Raw genomic sequence first — 13,332 nt, 5'->3', positions numbered from 1 at the left:
TAACCTGCCGTTTACATAAGCTACCATCAGTCCACGACTCAAATCTGATAATTAATTGCCTTATACCTATTGTGTAAGTGTGTTTACCTGGACGATTTCGACGCCTCACATGTACCACACCGAACGTCTTCCGTGGATTCGTCTGGAGCATCTGGCTCCGCGAAGATGAGTTCAGCAAGGTGGGCATGATCTTTCTTCAGACTGGGTAAGAGGAGAATTTTGGAATGCTTCAAACGTTACTTTCCGTAGATATATCTGGAAAGAAAAACTTGTTGAAAGATACTCTGCGTAACTGGATATCACACACTAACCATATCACAAGCCAACGTAGTGTCGATTACCCGCGACAACAGATTCCATTGGACGTTAACAGACAAATTAGGGGCTAATTCCATGAATGGATCGCTGAAACATAGGTAGGCCAACAGTTGATCGCGGACGGGGAAAAGCATGCCCTACCTACCTGTAAAATAATATGAGATGTCCCGAATGATATTACTTTTGTGGTACTTATTAGATTCCATTGTCAAGTATGAACCTCTGAATGACATTTAGAAGTTACAGGTGGGAGCTTTGCGGATATCAACTTCCTCATGTTGACGTACACTACGTTTCGGAGTAGATACTTACTCGTTCATATACATACCCCGAAAGATCGCGTTAATCAAAATACAGAGTTGACATCCATAGACTCACCCCGCACTTCGCACCCCATCCCCAACCCCCATCCCACACCCATGTACGTTTCAACATTATTTCCTTGCTACATCTTGCAATCTACAAATGCTGCTCTGCTCTATTGCATTGTGGGAAAACCATGGCAACACAGCGTAAGGAATGGTCACAAACCTTATGTATTTTTCCATATACGTGCACAAACATATATGTTGCACAACCTGATCTACACATCATAAGGAACAAGACGATTTAGCATTCATTAATGATCTTCACCTGCACAAACACATATATGTTGCACAACCTGATCTACACATCATAAGAACAAGACATTTAGCATTCATTAATGATCTTCACCTGTAAAATTCTTCATTCTGCTGACTTCTTGGTTCCCTTCATGATGATGCTGTCCTTGTCAGAAACAGACGCTGACGTCATCCTCCAAAGTCGGTCAAGGACAGAAGAGTTCACAAGGTCAAAGGTCGCTGATTAGGTGGCTGTAACATTTTTCAGAGCGTCTCTGTGGATGTTGAGTCTCTTGTCTTCTTATTCTGAAAATGGATCCTATAATGTCAACGCCAGACAATAACCAGTCTCGACTGACTGAAGAAACAGAATCCATCGGGCTTAAAAGGCAAAATTGTATTCTGTTGGGTGGTTTCCACGCATTTTGAAAGGACGGTTACGATTTGAAAAATATGTGACCATTTTCATTGTCATAAAGTATTTGGGTTTCACATGGCCCTCGGTTTACCAAAAGGGGACAGGATGTTCGTCAAGCAATAAACACATATTAAGGAATCTAGAAAACATGCAACACATTTAGTGATTTCCTGAAAGGTTTGCAATGTGTGTTACCAAAAGGGCTTTGTTGTTGTTTAACGCAGCATTTAGCAATATTCCAACTACATGACGGTGGTTTGTAAATAATGGAGACAATCCAGTGATCAAAACAGGAGCATCGATCAACGCAACTGGGATACGATGACATGTGTCAACTAAGTCACTGCCCCGACTACCCACCTCTTTACGACAAGCATGGATTGTTTAAGACCAATTTTAACCTGGATCTTCATGGGTCTGTTCGGACTGACTGTAATGGAGCATAAATGTTCCTACGATCTGATAAACCATTACATTATACACAAAATACCCGTCGGATTTTCACGCTCCCCATGGTACAGATGTACAATACTCTTTGACAGCGCACCACCGACATTTTAACTGGTTCCACTCATAGGCGGATCCAGGGAGATGCAGTGTTGGGTGTGTGCAGGGATGCGCACCCACTTTGTCCTGAAAGTTAATTAAATGACCATTGAAACTCTCTTGAAAACAGGTGAAAATGAAGTGTGCAAACCCCCCACCCTCGCCCTTCTGACTGCATGATCAACCTGTACACGTGCAATACGTACCTATTATAAACGGTTCCCTTTCACGAAATACTTGCATGATGTAATTTTCCGTGCAAGAAATATCGCTTTGCACTTTCTTCGGGTTGCACTGACCAAGTTGTAGCAATTTGGCACATTTTTGAGCATACATTTTGAACCTCTCCTCAACATTATGGATACTCTTTACCATCTCCTCTTTGATAATGTCCTTCACCTGTGGAATGTCATCAACACTCGATCCACTATAGTCATCCTCAGTTTCAAGGCCGCATAATCGTTTTAAGAGATCGTTGACGACCGAATCTGGCACACTACTCCGATATGATTCCACCATTTATGGAGTAGAGTCGCGTATTCCTACTGTTTGATGTGTTCGTTCCTGAAAGTAAGATGGTATTGTCATGGATGTGATAAGAACACTGTAACAAACATATTTATATTGTGAATGACGAGAAATGTATGAATGGAATGAATGAAATTGTATGTATGTATGTATGTATGTATGTATGTATGTATGTATGTATGTATGTATGTATGTATGTATGTATGTATGTATGTATGTATGTATGTATGTATGTATGTATGTATGTATGTATGTATGTATGTATGTATGTATGTATGTATGTATGTATGTATGTGTGTTTGTATGGATGGATGGATGCATGTTTGTATGGATGTATGCATGTATGTATGTATGTATGTATGTATGTATGTATGTATGTATGTATGTATGTATGTATGTATGTATGTATGTATGTATGTATGTATGTATGTATGTATGTATGTATGTATGTATGTATGTATGTATGTATGTAGACTGAAATGAAAGGAGTTGGAATGTAACGAGAAAAAACTAACATTTTAGGCAATTTAAATTGGACAGAGAGCTGAATGTACTGGACTTTGTAAACCTACTGCTGAAATGTATCTTCAAACGTTGAACTCCGTGGTTACATCAATTACAGCTTCAGACAGGGTATGATTATACAATGTTTAAAAGAGACATAACAACAATGGAATTATATGGTTAACTTATATGGTTAAAGTTGAACAAATATTCTGACATCTTGAGATGTTGAACATATCTGTATCAGTAGTAAATGTACTTTTATAGACAATCAACTAATGATTTAATTATATGTGATCAACTATTATTGACATTTCTTGTTTCCATGATAACTGTAATTACATACTGTGATGGGTCCCTTGCATCTCCGTTTTAGCAATGGTGTCAATTTACAAAACAAATTACAGGTTTCTCTTGACGGTTGATTGTAGTTATAGGTGGTATTTTGTATGTGTGTGTGTGTGTGTGTGTGTGTGTGTGTGTGTGTGTGTGTGTGTGTGTGTGTGTGTGTGTGTGTGTGTGTGTGTGTGTGTGTGTGTGTGTGTATCTATGTGCCCATGTGGGGAATCGAACCTGGGTCTTCGGCGTGACGTTTTAACCACTAGGCTACCCCACCCCATGTATGTATGTATGTCCTTTGCTTAACATACGATAGACGATGATCAGTGTCAAGATAAGAGATGAGAATAAGGTGTGATAATATCGTGATAATATCGTGATAATATCGTGTTTATGTAGACACGAGCATGTGCGTAATCGTGCCGGAGGACGAGAGCGCGTCTGTTGGTCTCACGCAGCCCTGGTTCGAACCACAGACTATCACGGTCTTAAATAAGAGTCAGATATTCTATCAAATTTAAAGGAAAATGTAAAAAGTTTACCTTCTTTAGATACGCTTTTCTCTGAATGTTACTGTTAAACTGTACCTATATTTAGTAACGATGTGAGGCTATATTTATCGATTACTCGTAGGGACTACATATAGAATTTACCGTTCAACGATACAGGTGTTCACTCATCAACATCACGTGAAATTTACTCTGACGCCCTCGACAACACCCGAGTCAGGTGACACTGACTGTGTTGTTCATTAGCCGGACATGCGTCTCCAGCTGTGTATTCGAGTGTACCAGCGCAACCCTACGGGCTCCTACTCGAAGACAACTCACAAGCACAGTTACTGACACATGATATAAACCTAGCTGGACTGACAACACCAAATAAATTTACTCACTCAAAACCTTTTAACTGAAGTTTGTGGCACCCTGACAAGTTTAAAATGAAAGTTCGGGATTTTCCCCGGTTATATTTATAGTAAGACAGCGTAACTGGCACAATGTGGCAAATGCGCGTTCGCGTTGGTCTAGTTAGACAGGAACCTAGTCCTATCAGAAGAAACGTTTATTGTTGCTTTCGTTTCTTATTTAGGTTCAGTTTGAGTATAACATGACGCAAAAAAACGTGGTTTGACTTTTCCGGTAAAGTACCGTACAATACAATGTGGGATATTGTTGTTTGTGACGTAGGTGGGTATGCTAAATATGCAAGCGTATGTACCAAAACAGGTAACTTAATTTAGAGTGACTGAGGGGTGGGTGGGTGAGTGAGTGAGTGAGTTGGGTTCAACGTCACTTTGAACAATATTCCTGTTATATTAGGATAACTGATATATAGGGAAAGCCCGTATTGATGCTGGTCTCAGGTGTCTGTTGAAACCCACCAGCATGGGTATATCGCGCTCTCAAGTCTACACACATATTCGGAGTAAACCCGGATTCGAACCCAGGTCCATGGGGTTTTGGCGTACACAAGAGACGCAACTCTGCACGACTAATTGCGGAAAGGTTTTTGGGAAAAAACAAAACAATTCTTGTGAGGTCACGAACAGCGAATGTACGACGTGTCGTCTCGGTGGAGCAGGCATATACATCTACAGTTCACATTCGAAGTATCATTTTCCCAAGAATCTCAGGTTCACCTGTGGTAAATGACGACCCCTGACTCTTTAGTAGGGTGTTCTTGTAATGGAAATTCGTTGCCGAAATACTGATATACAGAAATTGCGTTTCACTGACCGACATGGAGAGATCAGAAATGTAAAACACGTTCTGTGTTAAGAGATCCTTCCAGCACCTGAAGGGATAACGCCATATCTAAAGTGCAATGCGGTCTCAATGTATAACGTCATATTGAAAGTAGTATGTCATGTTTTAAGGTATAACGTCATGTTTGAAGTATAATGGCACGTCTTAAAGTACTGTCGGAAATAGAAAAAAAATGTTTTTAGGCTATTACTCTGTATCCTTAACATTTACACAATTGCAAATGGCATATGTCGAAATAACCAACGTTGGCGTTCAGTGGGATATCTAGAAAAGCATGTTTACTCGTAAAATCGGGCAATACTTAGAAAAAATACGAATAGCTGCTGAAAACAAACAGACTATAGATGGCAATTAGGTCGCTCAGCCAGGTATGACGACGGATCGTCGATTCCTCTGGCATGAATTGCACGTGCTGCCTTCAGGCGCAAGGGGTCATCTCAAAGATATTTTATGCTTTTTCATATGTGTTGAATATGTTTCATCTATTGTTTGACATTTTATGTGGGGTTTTTTTCATAAAGTTTATGTTGAGATATGTAAAAGAGTATGATATCCCATAGCAAAGCTTAAATCAGCCATCGTATTAAATGTCTCAAAATGTGTAAGTGACATGACCACCCGAAGATCTACAAGACTCGATTTTATTTGTAAATTGTATGACATACCGTTTGTTTCCCCAATTTAATTCCCCTAAAGGATTATCTTGTCTTATCTGATATCTCTGTTGCCACATGTAGATATTATCAGTAATGAATATTGATACACGCTTAGAACTGTCGTCATTACTGGTATTTATTGTGACGTCATAAATCATAACTTCGTATAAGAAATGTACAGTCAGTTACGTCCAAATTGGCATTTTACAACAAAAATATTTTGAGCGCATGAAATTATGTGAACTTCGTATGAAGTTTTAAAATCGTATTGAATCCTAATCCTACTAACGGCCTGTGAGTACTGTTTTTACGATAGCGTACTGGGCAATATTACACAATTAAATGTACAGTCTGTTTTCATTCTACGTCCATCACCGCTGTTATAAATGGTTAACGAGAGATCATACAACTAAAACAAACCACTGAAACAAAATGCGCTTAAATCTTTTTTGTTGTTGTTGATATATATTTCAAAGAATTTAGATTTCAAGTGATTTAGTGATTTACATGCGCAGTGAAATAGGTTCGCACAGCTTGGAAGCGGGTTGTTCGGTGAAGGCTTTGGTATGAGCTATTTTCTAATGTTTTGTTGATATTTCACAGGCGCCTGCCCGTCTGCTAATGACAATATTCAATACACAACTTCGATCACTGACCACATGCAATTTGAACACCTATCAGGCTATACACCATAAACAAATCGCATTGATTTATGGCCCGAGTTCGGTCGCTGTCACATGATCTAATTACACAAACAGGCAGGTGTGATACTTGTACACGACATGTTATGATGTCTATTGATTGCAAAATGTTATACACAAAAAATGAGCATGTATTTACAAAACCCAACATCTCTATATATACACACACAATGAGCCGTGAGGGCATCGGCAAATGGTGAACCAGCCGTTACACTTGAGTGCACACCCACCCGCTCTGACTGGGTTCGGTATCCCGGCTGCTTCGTTTCTAGGGAAGTAAACCCAAATACAAAATATTGCACTTTTGATTTGCGATTGTACGCTTATAATTTTGTTTATATGGTTTTTCATAATCAGCAATGTTTATTAAATGTGATGAATAAGTGATACTTGTGTTTTAATTATGTTTGATTTTTGGGTTGCATGTGACCTTTAAGTTTATACCTAATTCCATTTAAGCCTTCTTACTACGAGCTGCAAGCTCTGAGACAACTTGTCTAAGACTACAATTACAAGCGAAAACAAGACCTAGATATTTGTAGCAGTTTACCGCTTCAATGTTTCTCTCATCATAAAGCGAGTTTTCCTTAACCGCTAATTCCCCACCTCTCCTAAAAACAAGATTTTTAGTTTTATCTAAATTTACAGTTAATCACCAGTTATCTGCATACGATTTTAAAGTGTCTAACTGGCACTAAAGACCACCAATAGTATCTGACACAAGAATTATATCATCCGCAAATAACAACATTAGAATTTCAAGTACATCTGGAAACAATATTTCTCCATGTTTACCATAATTTGTGATTTCTACAGGAAGTTCATTTATAAACAATGAGGATAACATTGGACTCAACATAGAACCCTACCGTAAACCAAATGTACCGTTAACTCGGATTGAATTCTGACACACGATTTCACTGTTTTATATATACTCATAAGAGCTTGCAACTTTGGTTTACGCCGTATGATGAAAGCAATTTCCAGAGTTTATCTGTATTTACAAAACCAAAAGCTTTTATAAAACCTTCTTCTACACAGATTTTTCTCGATGATAGTATACAATGTGAAGATATGGTAAACAACTGAATAGCCCTTCCGAAAACCAGCTTGAGTTTCAGAAGCTTTATCCATAACATTTTGCCCATTTTGTTAGTCTTTCATTTAAAACACAAGTATATATTTTTCCCGTGTGAGCTGAGTAAAGGAACTATAATTGCTCTACTCCACATTTGTGGGAAACAACCGTTTAAAATATTTTATTGAACATTGCTACTCAAAAGGGCATTATTTTAGATTCAGTTGTTTTAATCATTTCTATAAGGACGTTATCAATACCTGGAGATGTACCATTTTTCATATGTTGTATCACATGGATTCAAATCACTGTTTGGACACTGTTACGCAGTGGAAAATTAAACTAAAACTACATAAATTTTGACACCTTTCAATCAACTAAATGTGAAATCCCCTTATAATCAACTAAATGTGAAATCCCCTTTTTTAACGCAATGAGAAATGTGAAACAAACTAATAAATCATGAAGTTTAAACTTAATATGAGGAAACTGTCCATCTAGCAACTGTCAAAATGTTAATGGATAATTCTCTCGACAATGTGTATTTCTATTTCTATTTGATCTATACCTTTCTTGCTAGTTCAACATCTATCACGTGGAGAGAGTTACCCATTAACAACCGTCACTAGCGCCTAAAACTGAAAGTTTTAACATCTGTATCATACGCGGTCGACCTTGCCGCGCGTGTATTTGTGCTATCAAGTACTGTGTCCTAGAACATCAGTTCTTCACGGACCCTTCAGAACAGACACTTATTTAAAAAAATGAAAATGTATACTTTCGCAAACGTATATTGCTTTTATATGTTATGATTAACATATATTTCAAGTTTGAACAAAATCGGTGAAGAAATGAATATTTTAGAAAATTCTACCTCTACACCCGTTACATCCGTTACATAAAATACACAAGGCGTTGACACTCGCGATGCTAGAAACCTAATCGAAACTGGACAGCCCGATTCTACACAAAATATTGTGTTGAGCTTGTAGGTCATGCATTTACCTTTCTACCCATCGTATTCAATTTGTCTAACTGCATTTCATATTTGACCGCTGACCCTCGCATTAGCACTACCCTCTGCTTTGAACAAACGTCTAGCCTCTCGTCGGTAAACACCGAAAATCTTGAATGTTATTTAAGCCGTTTCGAGACAATAACACATATGCCATTTGTAAACAATAACACATATGCCATTTCCAACACCGACATGTGCGTTGATATTTCGTGTCAGCTCGCTGTTGTCTCGAAATAGTACACACAAAACATGGATCTTAACGACCAAATTGATTGAATATAGTTAGTATTAATGAAGTTTGATTAGGTATAATTCGATGATTTGGTCCTATTTTCTCCTGTTCTATGCTGGAAATAAACTGAACGCCTAGTAATAGTAAATAGAAAATGTTGTTACCACATTATATAATTAATGATAAATAGATCTAACACATTTGAAACACATAACTGATTAATTCGAAAATTTATTTATGCAAAAGTGTAAGTGTGAAATAAAGAAGAATATATTTATTATTTTTCATACATCATTTCAATATAACATCCATATCTTTTCTTCCATTTTGCGTGGGGTTGATCATGGTGACACAATATAGGCATTGATCTTAAAGTATAACAATAGTCATGGTATGGCAACATCTGCGTGATGCTACCGAGAAGTTGATTACACATCGGACCACTGGCGTGTTATCTACTGGATATGGAAAATCACATAACTATGATTATATAAAACTGAATATACCCCTCCAACCCCAGATACAGCAGTGGCTGCTGCAGCTTTTTATGTCATCGGAAAACGGACACATTATGAAATATTAATAGAATGAATCCGATAAACTGTTCACAGAACTACACCACGATTGCAGTAGGTTGTGAAATAATCATGGTTTGTAAAGGTGAAAAAATATCTTCGCATTTATCACATCTTGTTTTAACCAGACATATTCAAATCCAAGTCTAAACAGAATATGTTTTATATGAGTAGCCCATGTGGTACAGCCAGTGTCGTCCATTAGATAGCATTGGCGAGGCAGTCAGTGTTCATCCAAATACAGTAGCCTGCACCAATACTTAATATTTAACCCTTGGTGTACTCAAGTCTGAGAGGGGCTCTGACACAGTCTCCCCAAACCATAGCATTGTTTGTTGTTTTACACATTTTATGCTGTACATCTTCAATAATTTTACAATATGGGGTGCCCTACACTTCTGCACCATAACACACTATAGAGACAATCATAGCATCAACTATCTTAAATATAACTTGGCATTGTATATTTCAAATTTTCTTTTAATACCTGTACAATGTCATATTTGCCTCTTTACTCTGTGTACCATGAGTAGTGTGCTTTAGTCCGAATAAGTTTAGGTGGTAACACAATATCCACATATCATAAAAAGACACAATTTCGAGACACACCATACAATTTTAATTTTTAAAACAAATCACAATAGTGAACTGGTCAACAATTTCAGAGAACATTCTCAAAAATTCAAAGCAAAATCACTGATTGTGTGTTGAAATATAGGTATGTATGCACTGCTGTTAAATATAAAAAAGTAAAGCAAACACAGTTGAAATGCAATGACTTTATCAGTGTTAAATTCTTTTGAAATGTGTAACATTTTTATACGGACGTGCATCGGCACGATATCAAAGATTTGGATGTTCCCGTCTGGATCTGCGGCGTCTATCAAAGACAGGCACAGTCGTCCGACAAATGATTTATTTCGGTCTCACCGTATGTACAGCGTTTTGAACAAAACATTTTGATAAAACCATAAATATGTGTACACAAGCCATTCCACACGGAATTGCGAGAGACCATATTAAAACACAAACACGAATCTATATTTAAGTTATATTGCTAGAAATATATACTACCCATCAACAGTTTAGACTCACTAGTGTAAATGTAGCCACTTACTTGTCCACTGTTCTAAACTAGCTTTTTGCAAAATATTCCATACTGTTTAAAGGTACTGTTTAGTTATGAACTGGTGTATTGTAAAACATATTCGTAACATTGAAAAGATTATTGTCATGAGTTCAGTAAATGATTAAAATCTGTGAAAATTGGCGAATTCTTAACAAAACTTTACACCAAAACGCATCTGTTCACATGCACGACATTTGCTCATGCCTTTCGCAATTTGAAGCATCATCCTTGTGCAATTCATCTGCATAAGGTTTTCAGTTGGTTCCCCCAAGTTGGTGGAGAAATTCATCTTCGATGTAACCACATACATATACATAACATATAGTGAGTGCTTTAAGTGAGTCTAAACTTTTGATGGGTAGTATACATAAATAAGTACATGGGTAAAAAGGTAATCAACGGTGTTTCAATTGGCTACGTACGTTTACAGCGTTAGAAACAGCGAGGGTCATTATTCAACGAGGGTATCTTTTCAATACGCGATCCGGGTTATTTTTTAATAGCAGCCGGGTAATTATTCAATGTTGAAAAAAGACCCCGGGCATTGAAAAGTGAGTCCGGGTAATAATTCAATGTTGAAAAGGTACCCGGCGGGTACCTTTTCAACGCGGGTATGTTTTCAATCTTACACCGGCAGGTAGATTGTTTTTTAAGCCAAGGCGACGTTTTCGGAGACTCTGGCAGCTTTGGCGAGTTTCAGGATGGCACCAGCGCCCTCCCAGTATCGGCGCGGGCTGTAGTAAATCTGCTCCATATTTGACTATCATATTTATTATTTTAATACGTGTGTGTGTCCGTACTCGTAAGTCTCTTGGTGTCCATGGGAGACAGCGACGTCTTGTTGATTTTCAGACCGTATGTCGTGTGCTTGTCGCTTCTCAGCACGTTCATTTGGCCTTTCGCCTTTCTGATTTGGTCGTCGTCGCCTTTCTTGATCAAATACATTTTGGGTCTCAGGCCGACGTATTCCGTGACCCTGTGCATTCGTCCTTCATCTTTCCGAGCACCTTTTTGTTGACTTGGCTGTGCAGCGGATGGTCTTTTGGATAATCGCTCGTGCCGTACAGGTGCATGTGTTTCACCATGTCCTCGTACACGTCCTTGGTGAGGATGTCCATCAGCAGTGAATCCATGTCCGTGTACAGCACCTCGCACCGATCGCCGAACTGCGTTTTGAGTTCGTTTTAGTAAAAGTCGTACATCAGGTGTTTTGACAAGTTGAATGGCGGACTGGCTATCGGCTTCCTGAGTTTTTCTTCCTCGTGAGCTCGAACCAGCTTCACGTTGACTCGATTTCGCAGATTTTCAATTGTTTTGCCGAACACCGAGTTGTTCATGAGTTTGTATAGATTTTTTTTTAAATCGCTGGTGGCAAGTTTTTGCAGATCCATGTTCATTTGTATGTACGGCTCCATCCACGGCCGTTGATCGAATCGTAGAGCTCGGTGTATTTTCTTCAGGTTCATTCCAACATATTTTTTCTTGTTCATCAAGTTTGGCACGAGTTTGTACGTTGGCAAGTTTGCTTTATCGCCCAGCAAGTGTTGCTGGTAGTCGGACAGCAAGTCTCGGTTCACCGCCAACCTGTCGGGAGCCATCGGGTAGCGGTTGTGCTGTCGATGTAACTCGGCGGAATAGTCCAAGTTGACTTCGAGTAGCCTATGTAACCGACTTTCGAATCCGCCGGTGGGTAGAGGTTGGCTCATGCCCCAGACATACAGGGTGTTGGCATCCAGGTAGAGTATGTGTTTGTTCGGTTTGCTCGAGTCGTAGCCGTCCACGTGCTTGTTGATTTTGGGATTGATTTTCAGTTTCAAGTTGCACGCATTGTGCGCGGCGCCACTGTAACGACCGTTGACGTAGCAGTGATCTCTCACCGAATCGCCGTTTAGCGGTTGTTTGCACACGTGGCAGTGAGTGGCATTCTCGTGAGCTCGCCAGTCGTCCCGTGTCATGCGCATGGGGATGACTCTGTACAAATGTTTCCTGTTGGTTTTTTCCTCACGTTGAAGGCAGGTGAGAACATTTTCGGCTGCGTCTGGACTTCAGTAGATCATGGGAGGATTCGTTTTCCCATCGTATCGGCCCACCACGTACCCAAACCCGCAGGCCTCATGTTCTTGTGTTTTGCGAGTGAAAAACCGTGGTCGGCGTGTGGGCGTGGTCAGCGTTTTTGACGAGGGCCTCGAAGTCGGCGTAGATGACGTAGGGCACTAGCATTTGTTTCTTGTGGTTGGCGAATTTTAAGATGTTGTCGTCTTCCTTGGGCATGTCGATTCTGATCGCTGTCTGCCCCACACCTCAGGTCGGCGCGTGTGTAGCCATGCAGGCACCACTCTCAAAAGTGTTTCTTTCTGCCTTGTTTCGACTGGTCATAAAACAGCCTGCTAAGACTCTTAATCCCGACGTAGTGATACTTATCTTCTTTTTCGATTAGGAACACGTTGAGCCTGAGGCACACGGTTTTCGGCATGTCGCTGTGCGATGGCTATTCGTTGATGGCTATGTCGTTTTGTTTTTTTGACTTTGGCGATCTGAGACCATTTGAGCCTGTCGTCTGTGGGATGGCTCAAACATCTATCTAAATTATCGGTTCCTGGAAATAAGAGAGATCTCGTCGTCCTTGTTTTGACGTTGGTCATGGCCTGTTTATTCTTGAAGTACGCGAGCAAGTCCAGGTATGAGCCGCCTTTGAGCGGTACGTAGTTTGCTATGTCAAAATAAACAGTATTTATGCTGCTCACCGTCCACCAGTAACCCATGTTTGTGTATCGTTTCAATGATTCCTGTATTTTTTGCAGTAATGGTCGATGGTCGAATCGATGGAGTTGGGTTGTAGCACGACTTCCTGTTTGCTTCGGAAATAAGCTGTCTGTAAGCTGAGGTCTTTGGCTCACTGCTTTAACTGCTTCACGGTTAAGT

At 39.5% G+C, this 13,332-nt stretch overlaps 1 long non-coding RNA gene across 1 annotated transcript; it reads right to left on the bottom strand.

The window, feature by feature from the left end:
- Nucleotides 1–1,139: 1,139 nt before the first annotated feature.
- Nucleotides 1,140–3,876, bottom strand: LOC124275042. The gene is made up of 3 exons (XR_006898195.1): nucleotides 3,798–3,876; nucleotides 2,091–2,448; nucleotides 1,140–1,226 (listed from the first exon to the last, which is right to left on the bottom strand). It is a non-coding gene; the product is annotated as an uncharacterized LOC124275042 (long non-coding RNA).
- Nucleotides 3,877–13,332: the final 9,456 nt, after the last annotated feature.

The sequence above is a fragment of the Haliotis rubra genome, unplaced genomic scaffold, assembly GCF_003918875.1.
Source record: "Haliotis rubra isolate DU_JTF1 unplaced genomic scaffold, ASM391887v1 Scf1976, whole genome shotgun sequence".
Lineage (NCBI taxonomy): Eukaryota > Metazoa > Mollusca > Gastropoda > Lepetellida > Haliotidae > Haliotis > Haliotis rubra.
The sequence above is the reverse complement of the archived record's forward strand: the minus strand, read 5'-3'. Positions and strand labels throughout refer to the sequence as shown.